The following is a 25,868-nucleotide window of genomic DNA, read 5'->3' on the forward strand; positions in this document are numbered from 1 at the left end:
ATTATCAGTGTGGGTCGACACACAAGTTAACCTGTTGTGGTATAGGGGGCAGTATGTTCATGGCCGGATAAAAAACGTACCTGATTTAATCTGGTTACTACTCCTGCCCACAAACTAGAATATGCATCAAATTTGTAGATTTGGATAGAAAACACTCCAAAGTTTCTAAAACTGTTTGAATGGTGTCTGTGAGTATAACAGAACTCATATGGCAGGCCAAAACCTGAGAAGATTCCATACAGGAAGTGCCCTGTCTGACAATTTGTTGCCCTTTTGTTGCATCTCTATCGACATTACAGCATCTGAGCTGTTACGTGACACTTTCTAAGGCTTCCATTGGCTCTCTAAAGCCGCCAGAAAGTGGAATGGGGTGTCTGCTGTCTCTGGGCAAAGAACAGTAGCAGAATTTGTAAGTGGTCAGCCTGGGGACAGTGAGACTGAGATGTGCGTTCACGAGACTACTGCATTTTTTTCTTTCAGCCTTTGAATGAATACAACGTTGCCCGGTTGGAATATTATCGCTATTTTACGTGAAAAATCGCATAAAAATGGATTTTAAACAGCGTTTGACATGCTTCTAAGTACGGTAATGGAATATTTTGAAACTTTTTGTCACGAAATGCGCTCGCGCGTCACCCTTCAGATAGTGACCTGAACACACGAACAAAACGGAGCTATTTGAATATAACTATGGATTATTTGGAACCAAAACAACATTTGTTGTTGAAGTAGAAGTCCTGGGAGTGCATTCTGACAAAGAACAGCAAAGGTAATCCAATTTTTCTAATAGTAATTCTGAGTTTAGGTTGTCCCAGACTTGGTGGGTGTCAAATTAGCTAGCCGAGCTATGTACTCAGAATATTGCAAAATGTGCTTTCGCCGAAAAGCTATTTTAAAATCGGACATAGCGATTGCATAAAGGAGTTCTGTATCTATAATTGTTAAAATAATTGTTATGTATTTTGTCAATGTTTATCGTGAGTAATTTAGTAAATTCACCGGAAGTTTTCGGTGTGTATGCTAGTTCTGAACATCACATGCTAATGTAAAAAGCTGTTTATTGATATAAATGTGAACTTGATTCAACAAAACATGCATGTATTGTATAACATAATGTCCTAGGAGTGTCGTTCGTGCGTTCAGGTCACTATCCGAAGGGTAATGCGCGAGCGCATTTCGTGACAAAAAAATTCAAAATATTCCATTACCGTACATAGAAGCATGTCAAACGCTGTTTAAAATCAAATTTTATGCTAACTTTCTCGTAAAATAGCGATAATATTCCAACCGGGCAACGTTGTATTCATTCAAAGAGAGAAAGAAAAACATGGCGAGGTCTCGTGACCGCGCATCTCCAGTCTCGCTGTCCCCAGGCTGACCACTTACAAACTCTGCTCCTATACTTTGGCCAGAGACAGCAGACACCCCATTCCACTTTCTGGTGGCTTTAGAGAGCCAATGGAAGCCTTAAAGTGTCACGTTACAGCACAGATGCTGTAATTTCGATAGAGATGTAACAGAAGGACAACAAATTGTCAGACAGCGCACTTCCTGCATGGATTCTTCTCAGGTTTTGGCCTGCCATATGAGTTCTGTTATACTCACAGACACCATTCAAACAGTTTTAGAAACTTTGGAGTGTTTTCTATCCAAATCTACAAATTTGATGCATATTCTAGTTTGTGGGCAGATGAAATCGGGTACGTTTTTTTCCGGCCATGAAAATACTGCCCCCTATCCCAAAGAAGTTAAGGGGAACGTACATCTTCCTCAATGATGACTACCCTGAAGCTATGTGCCAAAAGAGAAAATTACTTATCCCGACCATGAAAGCTGCCAGAGCGCATTGGGACATTGCTTACATCCGATGTGACAGGCTCATTGTCCACCCTCCTGCACAAAAGCCTGGAAGGGATGAGAGAGCAAAGCCTATGAGTTCTTACCACACACACACACACACACACACACACACACACACACACACACACACACACAAACTGGTTAATGAACTGCTAAATGTATTTTTTTTTCTCTTGCTTTGTTTGTTTTTTCCATATTATGTCTATCTCTGAGAAGCTACACAGGAAAGGGCTGAAAATAGCCCATATTGATACATGGAACCTTAGAAATAAGGATCATGAAATCAATAACTTGCTAACATCAGATAACATTCACGTATTAGCCATTTCTGAGATTCACTTAGATAATTCATTTGATGATACAGCAGTAGCAATACAGGAATATAACATCTATAGAAGAGACAGGGATGCTTGTCAGAGAGGTTTTGCTATATATATACAGTGGGGAGAACAAGTATTTGATACACTGCCGATTTTGCAGGTTTTCCTACTTACAAAGCATGTAGAGGTCTGTAATTTTTATCATAGGTACACTTCAACTGTGAGAGACGGAATCTAAAACAAAAATCCAGAACATCACATTGTATGATTTTTAAGTACTTAACCTCTCTGGGCCAGTGGGACGCTTGCGTCCCACCCACTCAACAGCCAGTGTAATCCTGTGGCGCGATATTCAAATACCTTAGAAATGCTATTACTTCAATTTCTCAAACATATGACTATTTTACACCATTTTAAAGACAAGACTCTCGTTAATCTAACCACACTGTCCGATTTCAAAAAGGCTTTACAACGAAAGCAAAACATTAGATTATGTCAGCAGAGTACCCAGCCAGAAATAATCAGACACCCATTTTTCAAGCTAGCATATAATGTCACATAAACCCAAACCACAGCTAAATGCAGCACTAACCTTTGATGATATTCATCAGATGACACTCCTAGGACATAATGTTATACAATACATGCATGTTTTGTTCAATCAAGTTCATATTTATATAAAAAAACAGCTTTTTACATTAGCATGTGACTAGCATGTGACTAGCATTCCCACCGAACACTTTCGGTGAATTTACTAAATTACTCACGATAAACGTTCACAAAAAACATAACAATTATTTTAAGAATTATAGATACAGAACTCCTATATGCACTCGCTATGTCTGATTTTAAAATAGCTTTTCGGTGAAAGCACATTTTGCAATATTCTAAGTAGATAGACTCCCAGGACTTCTACTTCAGTAACAAATGTTGGTTTGGTCCCAAATAATCCATAGTTATATCCAAATAGCGGCGTTTTTTTGTTCGTGCGTTCAAGACACTATCCGAGGGGTAAATAAGGGTCACGCGCCCGATGCGTTTCGTGACAAAAAAATTCTAAATATTCCATTACCGTACTTCGAAGCATGTCAACCGCTGTTTAAAATAAATTTTTATGCCATTTTTCTCGTAAAAAAGCGATAAAATTCCGCCCGGGAGTGGTGGTTTTTGTTCAAAGAGAGAGAAAGTAAACATGGAGTCGACTCGGGCACGCGTGCCCCATCCCATTGTCCTCAGATCGACCACTATCAAAATGCGCTACTGTTTTTCAGCCATGGGCTGCAAAGCCACGATTCAGCTTTCTGGCGCCTTCTGAGAGCCCATGGGAGCGTTAGAAAATGTCACGTCATGCCAGAGATCCCCTGTTTTTGTTAGAGATGAGCAATAAGGCCATGAAATGGTCAGAGAGAGCGCTTCCTGTTTGGAATCTTCTCAGGTTTTGGCCTGCCAAATGAGTTCTGTTATACTCACAGACACCATTCAAACAGTTTTAGAAACTTTAGGGTGTTTTCTATCCAAATAAAACAATTATATGCATATTCTAGTTACTGGGCAGGAGTAGTAACCAGATTAAATCGGGTACGTTTTTTATCCGGCCGTGCAAATACTGCCCTCTAGCCCCAACAGGTTAATTTGCATTTTATTGCATGCCATAAGTATTTGATCACCTAGCATCTAGTAAGAATTCCGGCTCTCACAGACCTGTTAGTTTTTCTTTAACTTCTTGGGGCTATGTGGGACGTTAGCGTGCCACCCGTGGCGCACCCTATCAACAGCAGGTGCATTTCAAGAGCGGCAAATTTGAAACCAAATAAATGTCAAAATTCAAATTTCTCAAACATACAACTAACTTACAGCCTTTGAAAGATAAACATCTTCTTAATCTAACCACGTTGTCCGATTTCAAAAAGGTTTTACGGGGAAAGCATAAAGTTAGGTTATGTTAGGAGAGTACATTGACAATAGCTGTGTGTAATGCATTGTCGATTCAAAGACAGGCGTCACCAAAACCATAAAATCAGCTAAAATTATGCACTAACCTTTTACAATCTCCATCAGATGACACTCCTAGGACATTATGTTAGACAATGCATGCATTTTTAGTTCTATCAAGTTCATATTTATATCTAAAAACAGCGTTTTACTATGGCGTTGATGTTCAGGAAATCGTTTCCCTCCAATACCGGCAGTCAAGTCATGACAACAAAATAATTAATTAATATTAGAAAACATTGGTAAAATATTATATTGTCATTCAAAGAATTATAGATTTACATCTCTTGAACGCAATGGACTTGCCAGATTTAAAATTAACCTTACTGGGAAATCACACTTTGCAATAATCTGAGCACTGCGCCAGAAGAATACGCATTGCGATACAGACTAACCGCCATGTTGGAGAGATCTAAAATCAAAAATACTATGTAAATAATCCATTACCTTTGATTCTCTTCATCAGATGTCACTTCCAAAGAATCCCAGGTCCATAACGAATGTAGTTTTGTTCAAAAAAGCTCATCATTTATGTCCAAAAACCTCCGTGTTGTAGCACATGATCTAAACCAGCCGGACTTCACTTCACTTCAAGAACGGAAAAAATATATTTACGTTCGTTCAAACATGTCAAACGTTGTATCGCATAAATCATTAGGGCCTTTTTTAACCAGAACATGAATAAAATTCAAGGCGGACCATTGGGTTCTCTTTGAAAACGTTTCGGAATGAGAGTACCCACCATCAACTCTCGCGCCAGGTGTCTAATGGGCCATCACGTTCCAAGGCTCTTCTTCAGTCAGATCTCACTGTAGAAGACTCAAAACACTTTGTAAAGGCTGGGGACATCTTGTGGAAGCAATAGGAAGTGCCAAAACATTCCTCACCCCCTTTGTTTTTCAATGGTATAGGCTTCAAGTCAATTCAACACATCAGGTATCCACTTCCTGTCAGAATCTGTCTCAGGGTTTTGCCTGCCAAATGAGTTCTGTTATACTCACAGACACCATTCAAACAGTTTTAGAAACTTTAGGGTGTTTTCTATCCATATATAATAAGTATATGCATATTGTAGTTACTGGGTAGGATTAGTAACCAGATTAAATCGGGTACATTTTTTTATCCAGCCGTGAAAATACTGCCCCCTATACCCTAACAGGTTAAGAAGCCCTCCTGTTCTCCACTCATTACCTGTATTAACTGCACCTGTTTGAACTCGTTACCTGTATAAAAGCCACCTGTCCACACACTCAATCAAACAGACGCCAACCTCTCCACAATGGCCAAGACCAGAGAGCTGTGTAAGGACATCATGTAGACCTGCACAAGGCTGGGATCGGCTACAGGACAATAGGCAAGCAGCTTGGTGAGAAGGCAACAACTGTTGGCGCAATTATTAGAAAATGGAAGAAGTTCAAGATGACGGTCAATCACCCTCGGTCTGGGGCTCCATGCAAGATCTCACCTCGTGGGGCATCAATGATCATGAGGAAGGTGAGGGATCAGCCCAGAACTACACGGCAGGACCTGGTCAATGACCTGAAGAGAGCTGGGACCACAGTCTCAAAGAAAACCATTAGTAACACACAATGCCGTCATGGATTAAAATCCTGCAGTGCACGCAAGGTCCCCCTGCTCAAGCCAGCGCATGTCCAGGCCCGTCTGAAGTTTGCCAATGACCATCTGGATGATCCAGAGGAGGAATGGGAGAAGGTCATATGGTTTGATGAGACAAAAATAGAGCTTTTTGGTCTAAACTCTACTCGCCGTGTTTGGAGGAAGAAGGATGAGTACGACCCCAAGAACACCATCCCAACCGTGAAGCATGGAGGTGGAAACATCATTCTTTTCTGCAAAGGGGACAGGACGACTGCACCGTATTGAGGGGAGGATGGATGGGGCCATGTATCGCAAAATCTTGGCCAACAACCTCCTTCCCTCAGTAAGAGCATTGAAGATGGTTTGTGGCTGGGTCTTCCACCATGACAATGACCCGAAACACACAGCCAGGGCAACTAAGGAGTGGCTCCGTAAGAAGCATCTCAAGCTCCTGGAGTGGCCTAGCCAGTCTCCAGACCTGAACCCAATAGAACATCTTTGGAGGGAGCTGAAAGTCCATATTGCCCAGCGACAGCCCCGAAACCTGGAGGATCTGGAGAAGGTCTGTATGGAGGAGTGGGCCAAAATCCCTACTGCAATGTGTGCAAACCTGGTCAAGAACTACAGGAAACGTATGATCTCTGTAATTTGCAAACAAAGGTTTCAGTACCAAATATTAAGTTCTGCTTTTCTGATGTATCAAATACTTATGTCATGCAATAAAATGCAAATTAAGTACTTAAAAATCATACAATGTGATGTTCTGGATTTTTGTTGTAGATTCCATCTCTCACAGTTGAAGTGTACCTATGATAAAAATTACAGACCTCTACATGCTTTGTAAGTAGGAAAACCTGCCAAATCGGCAGTGTATCAAATACTTGTTCTCCCCACTGTATGTGTGTGTGTATATATATATATATATCTATAATTCTTATAGAAGATCTCATGTCAAGTGTTATTGAAGTACTGTGGCTGCAGGTTCACCTGCCTCATCTAAAGCCTTTTATTTTGGGGTGTTCTGCCTGCTACTCAGGCCCAGAAGCTATGATATGCATATAATTGGTAGTTTGGATTGAAAACACTAAAGTTTCCAAAACGGCCGGTTGAAGAAGAACATAAATCAATCAAATCTAATTAGCACATGTAGGGCAGTATGCAAGTGTGTGTGCATGGACTTTGCAGATGTATTTCTCACATGTGCAGCAAACAGTATTGTTTTACAGTCCTTCTTTTGGGGGCATAACTGGCATTTCCTACTCTTGCCTTCACCAGCTGCAGCCTCAGGTGGATCAGGACAAGATTCAGCCCCCTGAACAGCTTTTCCAGCTGCTCCATGAACACCCTCCTCTTATTCCGCTTATCAGGCATCCAGGTAGGGTTGATCTTGTTCCATATCACGAAGGCATTGTATGAGGACACATCAATGATGTTATGGAAGATTACCAGGGGCCAGTGGGCAGTCATCCCCTGCAGCTGTAAGTTCCAATCACCTTGTCCAGGTTGTCCATGCCTCCTTTGTTGTGGTTGTAGTCCAGGATGATGGCTGGCTTCCTGTCCTCATGATCACTGATCTCAGCCGTTTTGTGCAGTGTGCTCAGGAGGACCACATTCTTGTTCCTCTTTGGGAGGAAAGAAACTCGAGTGGTGGTGGGGGTGAAGGAAAACTTTGATGAGAAGGCCTCTCTCCCCTTGCTGTGAGGAGTGCAGTGGGGAGCTCAGGCTTGTTCTTTCTAACTGTTCCAACCATGGTGACCTTCCTCTTCAGGAGCTGCTGGCTGAGTTCAATCAGTAGCACACATAATATAAATGTCTCATTGTGTGTGTGTGTGTGTGTGTGCGTGTGTGTGTCTTTCTGATTTTTGTGGTGTGTAAATGATTTTATAACTGCCAGGTCAAAAATTACCCTTAGACAATCTTTGTACCCTGGTGGTGTACAGCTTTCATGGAAATATTAACCAAAGCGATGTTTAACTTTTTCTAATGTTGGGATCACTCTAGGAAAAGTTATCAAATTTCAAGTTGAAAAAATATCCTTTACGGGGTTTTCTCTGACGTTAAACATGGTGGCGGGTAATTTTTGACCCTTAAGACAACACAAGGGTTAAGCCGTAATGCCAACAATGAACAGTGAGCCATTGTATTCATGCAGAACAAAACAAATAATGAAAGAAAAGCATTGTAAGTTTGAATTTTTTACGTTAGTGTGGGACAGGTGGTATAATTATTGTTATTGATCAATAATGACAAACCTGCAGGCATTGACAACTTAGATAGCTACTGAGGATGGTAGCTGACTCTTTGGCCACTCCTATCTGTCATGTCATTAATCTGAGTCTAGAGAAAGGTGTTTTTCCTCAGGCCTGGAGGGAAGCCAGTCATTCCGCTACCCAAGTGTGGTAAAGCGGCCTTTACTGGTTCTAACAGCAGACCAATTAGCTTACTGCCAGCTCTTAGCATACTGTTGGAAAAACATTTTGGGGACCAAACACAATGCTATTTCTCTGTAAACAAATTGACAACAGACTTTCAGCATGCTTATAGAGAAGGGCACCCCACATTTACTGCACTGACACAAATGACTGATGACTGGTTGAAAGTAATTGATAATAAGAATATTGTGGGGGCTGTACTGTTAGATTTCAGTGCAGCCTTTTATGTTATTGACCGTAATCTGTTTTATGGCTTTTCAACCTCTGCCATATTGTGGATTGTGGTAGGGTGTGGTTTACCGCAGGGCAGTTCTCTAGGCCCTCTACTTTTTTATATTTTTACTAATGACATGCCACTGGCATTAAACAAAGCCTTTGTGTCCATGTATGCTGATGATTCAACCATATACATGTCAGCAACGACAGCTAATGAAGTCACTGTAACCCTTAACAAGTAGTTGCAGTCAATTTTGGAATGGGTGGCCAGTAATAAACTAGTCCTGAACATCTCTGAAACTAAGAGCTTTGTGTTTGGTACAAATCATTCCCTATGCTCTAGACCTCAGCTGAATCTGGTAATGAAAAGTGTTGGTGTTGAACAAGTCGAGGAAAAAAAATTACTTGGTGTTACCTTAGATTGTAAACTGTCATGGTCAAAATATATAGATTCAATGGTTGTAAAAATGGGGAGAGGTACAGTACCAGTCAAAAGTTGACACATCTACTCATTCCAGGTTTTTTCTTTATTGCTGCAAAGAAACCACAACTAAAGGACACCAATAAGAAGAAGAGACTTGCTTGGGCCAACATCAAATTTGAGATTTTTGGTTCCAACCGCCATGGCTTTGTGAGATGCAGAGTAGGTAAACGGATCATCTCCGCATGTGTTGTTCCGACCGTGACGCATGGAGGAGGAGGAGTGATGGTGTGGGGGTGCTTTGCTGGTGACACTGTCATTGATTTTTTTTCATTCAAGGCACACTTAACCGGCATGGCCACCACAGCATTCTGCAGCAATACGCCATCCCATCTGGTTTGCACTCATTTGTTTTTCAACAGGATAATGACCCAACACACCTCCAGGCTGTGTAAGAGCTATTTGACCACGGAGGAGAGTGATGTAGTGGTGCATCAGATGACCTGGCCTCCACAATCACAAGACCTCAACCCAATTGAGATGTTTTGGGATGAGTTGGACTGCAGAGTGAAAGAAAAGCAGCCAACAAGTGCTCAGCATATATGGGAACTCCTTCAAGACTGTTGGAAAAGCATTCCAGGTGAAGCTGGTTGAGAGAATGCCAAGAGTGTGCAAAGCTGTCTTCAAGGCAGAGGGAGGCTACTTTGAAGAATCTAAATTTAAAAAAATATAAAACACTTTTTTTGGGTGCTACATGATTCCATATGTGGTATTTCATAGTTTTGATGTCTTCACTATTATTCTACTAAGTAGAAGAAAAAAAAGAAGAAAAACCCTTGAATAAATAGGTGTGTCCAAACTTTTTACTGGTAGTGTATGTTCGTAATAAAGAGATGTTGTGCTTTTTTGACACCTCAAGACCTACAGGCTCTAGTTTGTTCTTATTTTGATTATTGTCCAGCCATGTGGTCAAGTACTGCTAAAAAATACGTAGTTAAGCTGCAGCTGGCCCAGAACAGAGCGGCACGTCTTGCTCTTCATTGTAATCATTAGGGCTAATATAAATACTGTGCATGACAGTCTCTCTAGGCTAAGAGTTGAGGAGAGACTGACTGCATCACTTCTGCTTTTTATAAGAAGCATTAGTGTGTTGAAAATTCCAAATTGTCAACTTATGCACAGCTCGGACACACACTTACCCCACCAGACATGCCACCAGAGGTCTTTTCATAGTCCCCAAAATCCAGAACAAATTCAAGAAAGCATACAGTATTTCACCTTTATTTAACCAGGTAGGCAAGTTGAGAACAAGTTCTCATTTACAATTGCGACCTGGCCAAGATAAAGCAAAGCATTTCGACAACATACAACAACACAGAGTTACACATGGAATAAAACAACATACAATCAATGATGCAGTAGAAAAAAATAAGACTATATACAATGTGAGCAAATGATGTGAGATAAGGGAGGTAAAGTATATTATAGGTATTATATACGTAAAGCCATTATTTCATGGAACTCCCATCCCAAATTGCTCAAATGAACAGCAAACCTTGTTTTAAAAAATGATAAAGCAACACCTCACGGCACAACGCCTCTCCCCTATTTGACTTAGATAATTTGTCTGTATATATTGATATGAAAGGCTACTATTTTTAATGTATGTAGTTCTGTCCCTGAGCTGTTCTTGTCTATTAATGTTCTGTAGTATGTCATGTTTCATGTTCTGTGTGGACCCCAGGAAATGTAGCTGAGGCTTTCGCAAAGCTAATGGGGATCCTAATAAAATACCAAATACCCAAAGTGATGCAGTGTTTTGTCAAAGTAGGAGGTGTGTGTGTGCTATAGAAATATCATTGTTGATGATGGCGATGATGATGATTAGCGTGGCAATGTCCATATCCATCATCTTCTTTGTGAGTATAATTAGTCACTCTCAGTTAAGTATTAGCTTTGCAACGTCAGCTAGCTCCAGAGGGGGAGAGACAATTATTGGGCCCTCAGGGAGTGTATTGAGTTCTTTGTTGTACACACTAACACATATTCTCTCTCTCTCTCTCTCTCTCTCAAACACACACTCATATACACACACGCATACAGACAAAGACACACACAAATATACACACGCATACAGACAAAGACACACACAAACATACACTCGCACACATATACACACGAGGCACTGTGCTCTGGGATGTGTTTACCCAAGGTCTTACAGCCATTAGCTGGCAGGGCCTGCATATAATGCGAAACAGAACTCACTCGGCTGTGCAGCATGGAGGAGATAGTGAGAGAAAATCCTGACCATGGCTCCATCTCAATAGTCTACAGTAGCTTCCTCTCCAGGTCTCCTTGCCTTCATCTGCTCATCTGCCTGGTAAGGTTAACCATATTGCTATCATCTGTTCTGTGTTTTCAGAACAGAATGGTGCAGATGATAGTGAGAAGACTAGGAGAGGAAGGCACTGTAGACTATTGAGATACAGCCCGGGTCTATGGACCCCCCCCACCCGTCTGAAAACTTAGACAGGGGTTCAGCTTTTATGTTTTATGAGCAGGTATTCCCAAACTGGGGTATGCACAATGCTGTCGGGGGTATTTATAAAAAATATACAGTTGAAGTCGGAAGTTTACATACACTTAGGTTGGAATCATTAAAACTCGTTTTTCAACCACTCCACACTTTTCTTGTTAACAAACTATAGTTTTGGCAAGTGGGTTAGGACATTTACGTTGTGCATGACACAAGTAATTTTTTTCAACAATTGTTTACATACAGATTATTTCACTTATAATTGACTGTATCACAATTCCAGTGGGTCAGAAGTTTACATACAGTAAGTTGACTGTGCTTTTAACACACCTTGGAAAATCCAGAAAATTATGTCATGGCTTTAGAAGCTTCTGATAGGCTAATTGACATCAATTGAGTCAATTGGAGGTGTACCTGTGAATGTATTTCAAGGCCTACCTTCAAAATCAGTGCCTTTTTGCTTGACATCATGGGAACATCAAAGGAAATCAGCCAAGACCTCAGAAAAATAATTGTAGACCTCCACAAGTCTGGTTCATCCTTGGGAGCAATTTCCAAACGCCTGAAGGTACCACGTTCATCTGTAAAAACAATAGTACGCAAGTATAAACACCATGGGACCGTCGTGCCGCTCAAGAAGGAAACGCGTTCTGATGAACGTGCTTTGGTGCGAAAAGTGCAAATAAATCCCAGAACAACAGCAAAGGACCTTGTCAAGATGCTGGAGGATATAGGTACAAAGTATCTTTATCCACAGTAAAATGAGTCCTATATCAACATAAACTGAAAGGCTGCTCAGCAAGGAAAAAGAGTGCGGTTTGCAACTGCACATGGGGACAAAGTTTGTACTTTGTTGAGAAATGTCCTCTGGTCTGATGAAACAAAAATAGAACTGTTTGGCCATAATAACCATCGTTATGTTTGGAGGACAAAGGGGGAGGCTTGCAAGCCGTAGAACACCATCCCAACCGTGAAGCTCGGGGGTGGCAGCATCATGTTGTGGGGGTGCTTTGCTGCATGAGGAACTGGTGCACTTCACAAAAACTAGATTGCATCATGAGGAATGGAAAATGATGTGGATATAATGAAGCAAAATCTCAAGACATCAATCAGGAAGTTACAGCTTGGTCGCAAATGGGTCTTCCAAATGGACAATGACCCCAAGCATACTTCCATATATATACTTCCATACTTCCATACTTCCTATATATATATATATTTATTATTATTATTTTCTTCCAAACAGTCCATTTATATTTTCCAACGGGGCTATACATTTGGGTGAGATTTTTTTTCTCACTAGCGTAACCTCGTTTCACTACCAGAAATAAGATGAACTAGTGTTCAGTGAAATGTCAAGACAATGTCAAATACAGGTAGCCTAGTGAAATAATTAACATGCAATCACATTAACATTACCCTTTAAAAATATATATTTTACCTTTACTTAACTAGGCAAGTCAGTTAAGAACAAATTCTTATTTTCAATGACGGCCTAGGAACAGTGGGTCTTACATCTAGATGTTCCGCTAGCGGAACACCGCTCCAATATCCAATGATAGGGCGTGGCACGAATTACAAACTCCTCAAAAATCCCAAAACTTCCATTTTTCAAACATATGACTATTTTACACCATTTTAAAGACAAGACTCTCCTTTATCTAACCACATTGTCCGATTTTCAAAAAGGCTTTACAACGAAAGCAAAACATTAGATTATGTCAGGAGAGTACCCAGCCAGAAATAATCACACACCCATTTTTCAAGCTAACATATAATGTCACAAAAACCAAAACCACAGCTAAATGCAGCACTAACCTTTGATGATCTTCATCAGATGACACTCCTAGGACATTATGTTATACAATACATGCATGTTTTGTTCAATCAAGTTCATATTTATATCAAAAAACAGCTTTTTACATTACCATGTGACGTTCAGAACTAGCATACTCACCAAAACTTCCGGTGAATTTACTAAATTACTCACGATAAACGTTCACAAAAAACATAACAATTATTTTAAGAATTATAGATACAGAACTCCTTTATGCAATCGCGGTGTCTGATTTTAAAATAGCTTTTCGGTGAAAGCACATTTTGCAATATTCTAAGTAGATAGCCCGGCCATCATGGCTAGCTATTTTGACACCCACCAAGTTTGGCACTCACCAAACTCAGATTTACTATAAGAAAAAGTGGATTACCTTTGCTGTTCTTCGTCAGAATGCACTCCCAGGCCTTCTAGTTCACACCCAATGTTGTTTTGGTTCCAAATAATCCATAGTTATATCCAAATAGCGGCATTTTGTTCTTGCGTTCAAGACACTATCCGAAGGGTGACGCGCCGGGGCGTATCGTGAGAAAAAAATTCAAAATATTCCATTACCGTACTTAGAAGCATGTCAAACGCTGTTTAAAATCAATTTTTATGCCATTTTTCTCGTAAAATAGCGATAATATTCTGAACAGGAGACGCGTGAACCCGTTTCATTGTTCTCAGATCGACCACTATCCAAATGCGCTACTGTTTTTCGCCCAGGGACTGCAGAGTCATCATTCCCCCTTCTGGCACCTTCTGAGAGCCTATGGGAGCCTTAAATGTCACGTTACAGCAGAGATCCTCTATTTTCCATAAAGAGGCTATAGAAGGCCAAGAAATGGTCAGAGAGGGCACTTCCTGTATGCAATCTTCTCAGGTTTTGGCCTGCCATATGAGTTCTGTTATACTCACAGACACCATTCTATCCAAATCCAAATCAAACAATTATATGCATATTCTAGTTTCTGGGCAGGAGTAGTAACCAGATTAAATCGGGTACGTTTTTTATCCGTCCGTGAAAATACTGCCCCCTATCCTAAACAGGTTAACTGCCTTATTCAGGGGCAGAACGACAGATTTTTACCTTGTCAGCTTGGGGATTTGATCTAGCAACCTTTCGGTAATTGGCCCAACGCTCTAACCACTAGGCTACCTGCTGCCGCTCTCTCGCAGGAAATTACACTAACCATCCGTATGTAGCCAAACGTAGCTGCTGCTCATTCCGTTTGTTTGAAAATGGATGAATGGTTACAAAAAGTAAGGCCATAGAGACACATCCATAGAGACACATACCAGCTCTACTGGTCGTACTGCTAAAACCAGCAGTACTACACCTGCACCTGTCGATGACACAAGATGACACAAGTTGTTCTGCTTCCACGAGCACATCCAATGCTTGCATCAGTAATTCTACATTTGTTGTTTGCCCAGCTAGCATTGACATTGACAGTTGTGAATCTGATGCAGCCGAAGAGCTACTGCCCCCTTACCCGGGAAAGCACTGAACAACAGACAGGGACGTTGGACCATCGAAGAGAAGCAAATATGATGAGTACGACATTGATTTGGGGTTCACTTATATTGGGAGAGGTGCCTTTCCTCAGCCACAGTGTGTTATATGTACAAAAGTACTATTGTACAACTCAATGAAACCTTCACTCTTGCACAGACATTTAGAAACCAAACATGCCAATTTGAAAAATAAGCCACAGGAGTTTTTTGAGCGATAATTAAGACGGCTTTCGAGTAGTAAGACATGTATAAAAGCAACAGATACCATTAATAAGAAGGGGCTATAAGCGTCTTATATGGTGAGCTACCAATTGGTATATGTCCGTTACGTTCATGGGGGGTCAATTAAGGAAGACATCCTCTTCTGCAAACCACTGGAAACCAGTACAACAGGAGAGGATATTTTTAAAGTACTGGACAGCTTTGTGACATCAAATGGACTTTGATGGTCAAGATGTGTTTATCTGTACTGATGGCGCAAAAGCCATGACAGGGAGACATAGTGGAGTGGTAACGCAAGTGACGCCACTTGAGTACACTGCAGCACCCACCCAGAGGCTCTTGCTGCATTTTGGACAATACTGTGAAAATTGTTAACTTTGTTAAAGCAAGGATCCTGAACTCTCATGTTTTTTCTGCACTATGTAATGATATGGGCAGCGACCATGTAACGCTTTTACAACATGCAGAAATGCGCTGGTTATCAAGGGGCAAAGTATTGACACGTTTTTTTAAATTGAAAGACGAGCTTAAAGTTTTTTTTACTGACAATCATTTTCACTTGTCTGACCGCTTGCATGATGCCGAGTTTCTCACACGACTGGCCTGTCTGGGTGATGTTTTTTCTCACCTGAATGATCTGAATCTAGGATTACAGGGACTCTCCGCAACTATTTTTAATGTGCCGGACAGAATTGAGACTATGATTAAGAAGTTGGAGCTCTTCTCTGTCTGCATTAACAAGGACAACACACAGGTCCTTCCATCATTGTATGATTTTTTTGTGTGCAAATGAACTCAAGCTTACGGACAATGTCAAATGTGATATAGAGAAGCACCTGAGTGAGTTGGGTGCACAATTACAAGGTACTTTCCCGAAACGGATGACACAAACAACTGGATTCCTTATCCCTTTCATGCCCTGCCTCCAGTCCACTTACCAATATCTGAACAAGAGAGCCTCATCGAAATTGCAACAAGCGGTTCTGTGAAAAATGAATTTAAATCAGAAGTCACTGCCAGATGTCTGGATTGGGCTGCGCTCAGAGATCCTGACTTGGCAAATTGCGCTGTTAAGATACTGATGCCCTATGCAACCACGTACCTATGTGAAAGTGGATTCTCTGCCCTCACTAGCATGAATACTAAATACAGGCACAGACTCTGTGTGGAAAATTATTTAAACTGAGACTCTCTCCAATACAACCCAACATTGCAGAGTTATGTGCATCCTTTCAAGCATACCCTTCTCATTAACCTGTGGTGAGTTATTCACAATTTTCGATGAACAAATAAGGTTTTATATGTAAGATGGCTAAACAAAGAGCAAAATTATTGATTATTATTGTGCCCTGGTCCAAAAAGAGCTCTTTGTCACTTCCCACAAGTCGGGTTGTGACAAAAACTCACTCATTCTTATGTTTAATGAATGTATTGTATAGTGTGTGTGTGGCAGGCTTACAATGATGGCAAAAAACAACATTTGAGAGTGCACTGACCCTGGTGCTAGAGGGGTACACAGCTGGAGGTTGAATGTTTGAAGGGTATGGGACTATAAAAAGTTTGGGAACTACTGTTCCAGAGGATCAAATACTCCCTTATTTACACTCACCCCTTAGCACTAATGGATAGATGGATAGATAGAGGGCTTTATCTGGGGGTTTTTCCCCTCTATAATTTATTAATCACGCATATCCTTTCCTCTCCTCTCTCTGTGTGTGGTTGGTTGTGACTGTCCCCTGTCTCTAGGATATGTGGAGTAGCCCACCCCCACTGAGTAGAAAGCCTGCTTTTTGGTCCAGCTGTACGGTCTCTTCCCCAGTTAAGCAGTTTTGTAAAGCTTTGTTCCTCAAAAGCACGAAAGCTGCGTCAGCAGAGACGAGAGGGAGAGGAGGAGAGAGGGGGCAGGAGAACCAGGAATGTAGAGAGCAATGATGGGAGAAGGAAGTGGTTTGGAGAGGTACACTACATGAGCAAAAGTATGTGGGCACCTGCTCCTCGAATATCTCATTCCAAAATCTTGGGCATTAATATATAGTTACTTTGAATCAGGTAGCATTTGTGTTAAAAAAAGGTGACCCATTTTTCCCGTGTCCAAGGGCATTGAAATATTTGATATTGATTTATACACTTTGTTCTGTTGGAATTTAGAATTCCCAAATCAAAGCTTTTGATCATGCTCTAACAGCCCCCACTATTCTGGGAAGGCTTTCCACTAGATGTTGGGACATTTTCTGCAGGGACCTGCTTCCATTCAGCCACAAAAGCATTAGTGAGGTCGAGAACTGATGTTGGACAATTAGGACTGATACGCAGTAGGCATTCCAATTCATCCCAAAGTTGTTCGATGGGGTTGAGGTTAGGGCTCTGTGTAGAACAGTCAAGTTCTTCCACACATCTCTTCAAATCATTTCTCTATGGACCTCGCTTTGTGCACTGAGGCAGTGTCAGGCTGAAACAGGAAAGGGCCTTCCCCAAACTGTTGCCACAAAGTTGGAAGCATAGAATCGTCTAGAATGTCATTGTATGCTGTACTGTTGAGATTTCCCTTCGCTGGAAGTAACGGGCCTAGCCTGAACCATGAAAAACACTCCTAGACCATTTCTCGTTCTCCACCTAACTTTACAATTGGCACTATGCATTGGGGCAGGTAGCATTCTCCTGCCAGATGGTGAAGCGTGATTCATCACTCCAGAGAACGAATTTCCACTGCTCCAGAGTCCAATGGCGGCAAGCTTTACACTACAGCCAACGCTTGGCATTGCACATGGTGATCTTAGACTTGTGTGTGGCAGCTCGGCCATGGAAACTAATTTCATGAATGTCCCAATGAACAGTTATTGTGCTGACGCTGCTTCCAGAGGCAGTTTGGAACTCGGTAGTGAGTGTTGCAACCGAGGAAAGACGATTGTTACGTGCTTCAGCACTCGGCGGTCCCGTTCTGTGAGCTTTTGTGGCCTACCACTTTGCGGCTGAGCCGTTGATGAAAGGTTCCATCCTATGACTGTGCCACGTTGAAAGTCACTGAGCTCTACAGTATGGCCATTCTACTTCCAGTGTTTGTCTATGGAGATTGCATGGCTGTGTCCTCGATTTTATACACCTGTCAGCAATGGGCATGGCTGAAATAGCCGAATTCACTAATTTGAAGGGGTGTCCACATACTTCTGTATATATAGTGTATGAATTATTTTTGTCAGGTGGGTGGATAAGATTCTTATATTGTTCACTTGTTTAACACTATGAGCCGAGTGAATAATTTTGACTCAATATGAATAAAAAATGCAAATATCTTTGCCATTTTTTTTAAGTCATGCCCCCCTCCGTCCTTGACTTTTCCTAAATAAGTCTTATTGTATGTTGTAAGAATTTTGATATCAGAAACAGAATTTCTGTTATATGCCATTTTTTCCCCGGACGGCCAAAAAGTTACTTTTTCAAATCCTCCTACAGAGTCACATGCAGGTAAGACATTTTGATTTCTGTATATATACAGAACAAACATACTGTATAAAAGCAACATGCAACAATTTCAAGAATTTTACTGAGTTACAGTTCATATAAGGAAATCAGTAAAGTTAAATAATTTAATTAGGCCATAATCTATGGATTTCACATGACTGGGCAGGGGCACAGCCATGGGTGGGCCTGGGAGGTATAGGCCCATCCACTTGGGAGCCAGGCAGGCCCATCCACTTGGGAGCCAGGCCCAGCCAATCAGATAAAATTTTTCCACACAAAAGGGTTTTTATTACAGACGGAAATACTCCACAGTTTCATCAGCTGACCAGGTGGCTGGTCTCAGAATATCCCGCAGGTGAAGAAGCCGGACGTGGAGGTCTTGGGCTGACATGGTTACACATGGTTGGACGTACTGCCAAATTCTCTAAAACAAAGTGGTGGAGAAATTAATTTGAAATTATCTGGCAATAGCTCTGGTGGACATTCCTGCAGTCACCATTCCACTCCCTCAAAACTTGAGAAATCCGTTGCATTGTGTTGTGTGACAAAACTGCACATTTTAGAGTGGCCTTTTATTGTCCCCAGTTGACCTGTGTAATGATCATGCTGTTCAATCAGATTCTTGATATAGAACACCTTTCAGATGGATGGATTACTGTATTTTGGCAAAGGAGAAATGCTCACTAAAAGGAATGTAATGATCTTTTATTTCAGCTCATGAAACATGGGACCAGCACATTACATGTTGCATTTATATTTTTGTTCAGTATAGTATCAGAAGATCAGATTGGGATGTTCCAAAACCCTTACCATTTCCAAGTAATTCAAAATTGAAGAGATGAGCTCTATTTCAGAAGATTACTTTTTCCAAGAATGAGTACTTGACTTGGGTTGAAAAAGGTGCTGGTACTTCTTTTGGGTTCCGGTACTGTTTATATTTAGGTGCAGGAGTTCCACAATACTTTTGAGACTATATTCTATAAGAGGTGAAGGAGCTAAAGCAGTAGAACATTTGAGGTGACGCTACTCAGCTCCGGCGAGCTCCTGTCTAAGTCAAGTACAGCCAAGAATAACCACTGTTCCATACTCCACACGTGAGAATGCAACAACAGATATGCTACTGTTATCTTAGATTATACATTTTTTCTCATATTCTGATGTTACCCAAGACCTTCATAAACCCAACCAAATGATAAATATTCTTATAGAAAATGTGGAATATATATATTAGACTGTTATAATGTTTAAGTCAAAATGACTCCTTATTGGCTCAAAGGGGGGTCCCTCGAGGCCTGGCTTTTATTTTATTTATTTTTTTTAAATTTTACCACCCTTTTTCTCCCCAATTTCATGATTACGATGTTGTCACATCGCTGCAACTCCCCAACGGGCTCGGGAGAGGCGAAGGTTGAGTCATGCATTCTCTGAAACATGACCCGCCAAATTGCGCTTCTTAACACCCGATCAAACCCCAGGCTGTAGTGACGCTGCAACACTGCGATGCAGTGCCTTAGACCAATGCACCACTTGGGAGGTGAGGCCTGGCTTTTCTAGTGTTAAAGAGATTCTCCGGTAGTTTTGTATACCTTTTTTGCCAGTTGTACTGAAAGTAGCGCTCACGAGCCAAAAGTGTTCTCCAAAAATTGCATACCACATCACACTTTTGCAGATATGTGCACCACATCATTGCTCTTTCTCTCGTTCTGCTGTTTGTGCATCTTGCTAGCTGTCACTCAAATGGCGAGGGTCTGAAGCTCATTGGCTAGAACTCAAATTGCTAGGGGGCTGGCCCAAGTGAGGGAAAATGTAAGGAAAAATGACGTGGAATAGAATCCAGAAAGAAAGTTGCTTGCAAACCAATGATTTTGTGGCTAGGTAAGACTAATTCTGCTCACAGATTATGCATGTACTGTATTAACTACACATTGACACACGTAGCCCAAAAGCAGGTGGTTAAAAAATACTTACTTGACCCCAAAGTTCAGGAGCATGATTTTGATGAAAACCGGTTCAGTCTGCCAACATGGTCTGCAGCCATTCTCGATATAGGCCTAACCTGTATTATGTGTCGGTCTATAGCTTGAGTGGGGTGTACTAATACGATTCGCTGCGATTCCATGCCTATCTGGTAGAACATTTTCATTTGCTAAGCCCTTGCTTTGGCGGTACTACACTCTCCCCACTTCAACAAAGACCTTGGCACCCTCTCCTCGATATCAATGCCCTCCACTAGCCGCCATTGCCAAGTGAGGAAACAACGAAACTGAGTGTCATCCAAGCAGCTTGTCATTGTAAACACTTTTTTTTAAGTATTCATATTGAGTAATTTTTTCCCTCTTCTCTTTTCAGGGTGAGCCAGCAGCCGAAAACGAGCAAACTTGAGGATGGGGAGAAACCAGAGGGATTGCGAATGAGTTGGCAGGTGAGAGCAAAATGAGAGAAAGAGACAACCAGGGCTACAGGCTGATGCTTTATCATCCTGATCCTCAGGGCCTAATTATGCTCTATCTGATGAGGAGGGGAGTTTGAGTTACAGTGTTATTCCTTCATTGCCATGGCATGTTCAATGGTAAGGCTTAGAAACTAGGATTGGGTTTTGGGATGGTCTTTGCCAAGTACACTCGTAAAAAAAAGTGCTATCTAGAACCAAATAAATATCTGGGTTATTTGGCTGTCCCCATAGGAGACCCCTTTGAAGAATCCCTTTTTGTTTCTGGTAGAACTCTTTTGGTTCCAGGTAGAACTCTTTTGGGTTCCATGTATAACCCTTTCCACAGAGGGTTCTACATGGAACCTAAAAGAGTTCTACCTGGAACCAAGAAGTGTTCTACCTGGAACCAAAGAGGGTTCTCTTATGGGGATAGCTGCATAACTCTTTTGGAACCGTTTTTCTAGAAGTGTAGTGTCATCCTATCACAATGAAATGGATATCTTAGTTCCAAAAATCTTCCTAGCAAAGCATACAGTAACACCAAAGGTCCTCTAATTAGTTACTCATTGTGGAAGTATGATTCTGTAACAACTCTTGCAACACAAAAAAATAGTATCATGTTCAAGTATTCTACTTTTGTTTGCTTAGCAAGTTAATGTTGTCTATAGTTAGCCCCTTGATGGGTAACACTCCTTAGCTCTTTGATAGCAATACATTTCTCCTCATTGTCTGTGTTGTCCCCTCTGTAATGGTGCTGCTGTGTTTGACAGATGAATAATAGCTTGCAAGAGTTCTAGACTAACCCCAGCTCTGCTGTTCCCTGGGACACAGCTCAGGTCAGCTGATTAAACAGATAACGAATTGGTTTAATAGATGTTTGTTTTCCTCCCCAATATGTGTCCTTTTCCTCTAGACCCCGTGAGGGAGTCATTTTTATGAATAACAGATTGCGACATTGAATGGAAAATGCTTCCCATCCCAACAAACTGGGCAAAAACTGGTTTAATCAACGTTGTTTACATGTCATATAAAAAACCAAATGATATGTGATGATATTGAATCAGCATGGAAAACTGATTGGATTTGCAAAACGTAATCAATGTAAGGTAATTTTTTTAACCCAACTTTTTACCTAAATCCAATGAGAAGGTGTATTTTCTTTGTTGGTTGACAACAACCAAATGTAAATCAAAACAAGACATTGAACTGACGTCTGTGCTTGGTGTGAAGTTGTCTTAATCAACTTGCTTGAGTCAACACCACATCAAGAAGGCTAAGGTCACTTTCTTAAATGTTACAAGTAAGACTTAGTACGCATCCTCTCAGAGGCTCATTTTAGCTTCTTTGGCACCACCCTCAGACAATTCTGATTTGTACACTAGATCCTGATGGATTGAAGGTAATTAGCATGTTATTTGGCTTGTTTGTCTGGGTTGATTGATCAGCTTGGAAACTAGCAGACAGAATAGTAACATGTCTTGCATCATTTCTGATTATCCATGTTTTTGTTCGTTTTTTTGTAGTTGAAGTGTGTGTTTGAGTGTGAGTGAGTGTGTGCATGTTTCAGTATGTGTGTGTCTGTGTGCTCCTCTTGTGTGTTACTGATTGGCTAAATCCAGAACCACCATGAGCTCAGCGTAGCGCAATAACAAACATCAGTGTCATTGCTTTAATGTCCCCCAGCGCGTTTGAAAGGTAAACCTGGCAGAACACAAACAATAGCACCGGTGCATACTGAACGGGGAACAGGGCATGAGAGAGCTCATTTAGTTGTTATTAACTTAACCTGTTAGGGTATAGGGGGCAGTATTGAGAATTTTTTGAAAAAAGATGTGCCCATTTTTAAATGCCTCCTACACCTACCCAGTAACTACAATATGCATATACTTATTATATATGGATAGAAAACACCCTAAAGTTTCAAAAACTGTTTGAATGGTGTCTGTGAGTATAACAGAACTCATTTGGCAGGCAAAACCCTGAGACAGATTCTGACAGGAAGTGGATACCTGATGTGTTGAATTGACTTTGAGCCTATGCCATTGAAAAACAAAGGGGGTGAATTATATTCTGGCACTTCCTATTGCTTCCACAAGATGTCCCCAGCCTTTACAAAGTGTTTTGAGTGTTCTACAGTGAGATCTGACCGAATAAGAGCCATGGAACGTGATGGTCCATCATTCACCCTGGCGCGCGATTTGATGGTGGGTACTCTCATTCCGAAACGTTTTAAAAGAAAACCCAATGGTCCGCCTTGAATTTTATTCATGTTCTGGTTAAAAAAGGCCCTAATGATTTATGCGATACAACGTTTGACATGTTTGAACGAACGGAAATATATTTTTTCCGTTCTTGAAGTGAAGTGAAGTCCGGCTGGCTTAGATCATGCGCTACAACACGGAGGTTTTTCGACATAAATGATGAGCTTTTTTGAACAAAAATACATTCGTTATGGACCTGGGACTCTTTGGAAGTGACATCTGATGAAGAGAATCAAAGGTAATGGATTATTTATATAGTATTTTCGATTTTCGATTCCTCCAACATGGCGGTTAGTCTGTATCGCGATGCGTATTTGTCTGGCGCAGTGCTCAGATTATTGCAAAGTGTGATCTCCCAGTAAGGTTAATTTAAAATCTGACAAGTCCATTGCGTTCAAGAGATGTAAATCTATAATTCTTTGAATGACAATATAATATTTTAGCAATGTTTTCTAATATTAATTAATTATTTTGTCGTCATGACTTGACTGCCGGTATTGGAGGGAAACGATTTCCTGAACATCAACGCCATAGTAAAACACTGTTTTTAGATATAAATATGAACTTGATAGAACTAAAAATGCATGCATTGTCTAACAAAATGTCCTAGGAGTGTCATCTGATGGAGATTGTAAAAGGTTAGTGCATAATTTTAGCTGATTGTATGGTTTTGGTGAGGCATGTCTTTGAATCGACAATGCATTGCACACAGCTATTGTCAATGTACTCTCCTAACATAACCTAACTTTATGCTTTCCCCGTAAAACCTTTTTGAAATCGGTAAACGTGGTTAGATTAAGAAGATGTTTATCTTTCAAAGGCTGTAAGTTAGTTGTATGTTTGAGAAATTTGAATTTGTACATTTATTTGGTTTCAAATTTGCCGCTCTTGAAATGCACCTGCTGTTGATAGGGTGCGCCACAGGTGGCACGCTAACGTCCCAGGTAGCCTCAAGAAGTTAATAAAGGCACTCTATTGTGGGAATGACTCTCCTCCATCCCCACAAGGCCACAGGCTTGGTGTCTGGATTTCTCAGTTAACTGTACTGCGTCTCTGGATTTCTTTTTGTCATCCTCCACTCCTCTGAAAGTGTATTGTAGCTCATTCAGCATGAGTTATTAAGCTCACTAACGGACACTTCAAGATGAAAATAACCATTAAAAAAATGCCTCTGGTTTATATCCTGAAACAGAAATGCATGTAGTTGTTATTGTACCATGCTAATCCACACACACACACAAACACACACAAAGGATGCACACAGGACACACTCTTGGGGCTTCTGTCCTTGCCTATGTGATAGAGCTTTTTGACATTGATTGTGAAATTAACTGTATAGGGTGATTGATTTATACCGATACATATAATCTGGGGTATTGTGTGTTGTCATGACGTTGGCCTGTAGGTAAGGTTTATGACCCCCGCCATAAATACCTTTCTCCCTTCCCTCTCTATCTGACTCCACTGAAGGACTCTTGAATAGCCTTTGTTAAACATAGAGAGTCTGGGAACATCAAACAAGTGGGGGGAAAGGAACCATATTTTGGTAATAGAACCAGTTGAAAATATGCGTTGGTACTTAATGTATATGATGTCTATTCGGTGGTCATCTGAGACATTATGACTGATGACAGGACGACAAACTGTATCTGGGAAAGTCTACACATTCTAGTTATCAGATTCACATGGAATTGTTGTACAAATTAAATGTTTGAATATGAAACTATTTGTGATAAGATTAAATGTAATTTTAGCTTCCAAATGATAGAATTGGGTTTTCATAAGGTTAGAGCCCTGCTCAATCAGTGAAGAGACATGGGTTATAAACTATGAAACACACCCTTCTCTCCCTCCACTATATAAGCCCTTGACAAAAATGTAACCTCCTGTTCTGAGGACGATAGGACGATGGTCCATACGTTAAAAGGGACTAACATGTCAACTACAGAACTAAGCCAACCTCTTATTCACTAAAGAAGTGAGACCTCCTAGCCATTGAGTTAGCAACAGCAGCTGTAAACGTGGGCTAGGAAAGGACGGACGACGTATTCAGTCTAACACGCAACGAAGATACTACAACGTATCTAATTTACCACCAGAGACATTCTTCCGAGGACAGGAAGATCTCTGTTGACCAACACGGCCAGCATCTACGACCAACCTACCGAAGGATTCGTGAAGATAACCAAGAATTTACAACTTTCAGATGAGACTGAAATAAGGTGACGATTAATATTGACTGCTATTGATGTAAAATATGTCTAGGTCTTTCAGAGTTTATTTGGAAGATAACAGCTCTATAAACACTCTTTTGTGGTGCCCCGACTTTCTAGTTAATTGTATTTACATGATTAGCTCAATCAGGTAATATTAATTACAGAGAAAGGATTTTATAGAATAGCATGTCATATCACTTAATCTGGCATAGCCAAAGACACGACAGTGTGAACTGTCCCACACACAATACCCCATAAAGTCAAAGTGGAATTATGTTTTTAGAAATATTTAAAAATGAAAAGCTGAAATGTCTTGATTCAATAAGTATTCAACCCCTTTGTTATGACAAGCCTAAATAGGTTCAGAAGTAAAGCATTGCTTAACAAGTCACATAATAAGTTGCATAGACTCACTCTGTGTGGAATAATAGTGTTTAACATGATTTTTGAATGACTACCTCATCTCTGTACCCCACACATACAATTATCTGTAAGGTCCCTCAGTCGAGCAGAGAATTTCAAACAGATTCAACCACAAAGACCAGGGAGGTTTTACAATGCCTTGCAAA

The 25,868-nt window shown here is 40.8% G+C and overlaps 1 protein-coding gene across 2 annotated transcripts in view; it reads left to right on the forward strand.

Annotated features, from left to right (window-relative positions):
- The window catches only part of LOC115152130 (leucine-rich repeat-containing protein 4C), a 189,225-nt gene that overhangs the window by 105,166 nt on the left and 58,191 nt on the right, over positions 1-25,868 (forward strand). For both annotated transcript variants that reach the window (XM_029696670.1, XM_029696669.1), the window contains exon 2: positions 20,741-20,813. The gene's annotated coding sequence lies outside the window, so the exon portion shown is untranslated. The remainder of the gene's footprint in view (positions 1-20,740; positions 20,814-25,868) is intronic.

The sequence above is a fragment of the Salmo trutta genome, chromosome 17, assembly GCF_901001165.1.
Source record: "Salmo trutta chromosome 17, fSalTru1.1, whole genome shotgun sequence".
In the NCBI taxonomy this organism is placed as follows: Eukaryota; Metazoa; Chordata; class Actinopteri; order Salmoniformes; family Salmonidae; genus Salmo; species Salmo trutta.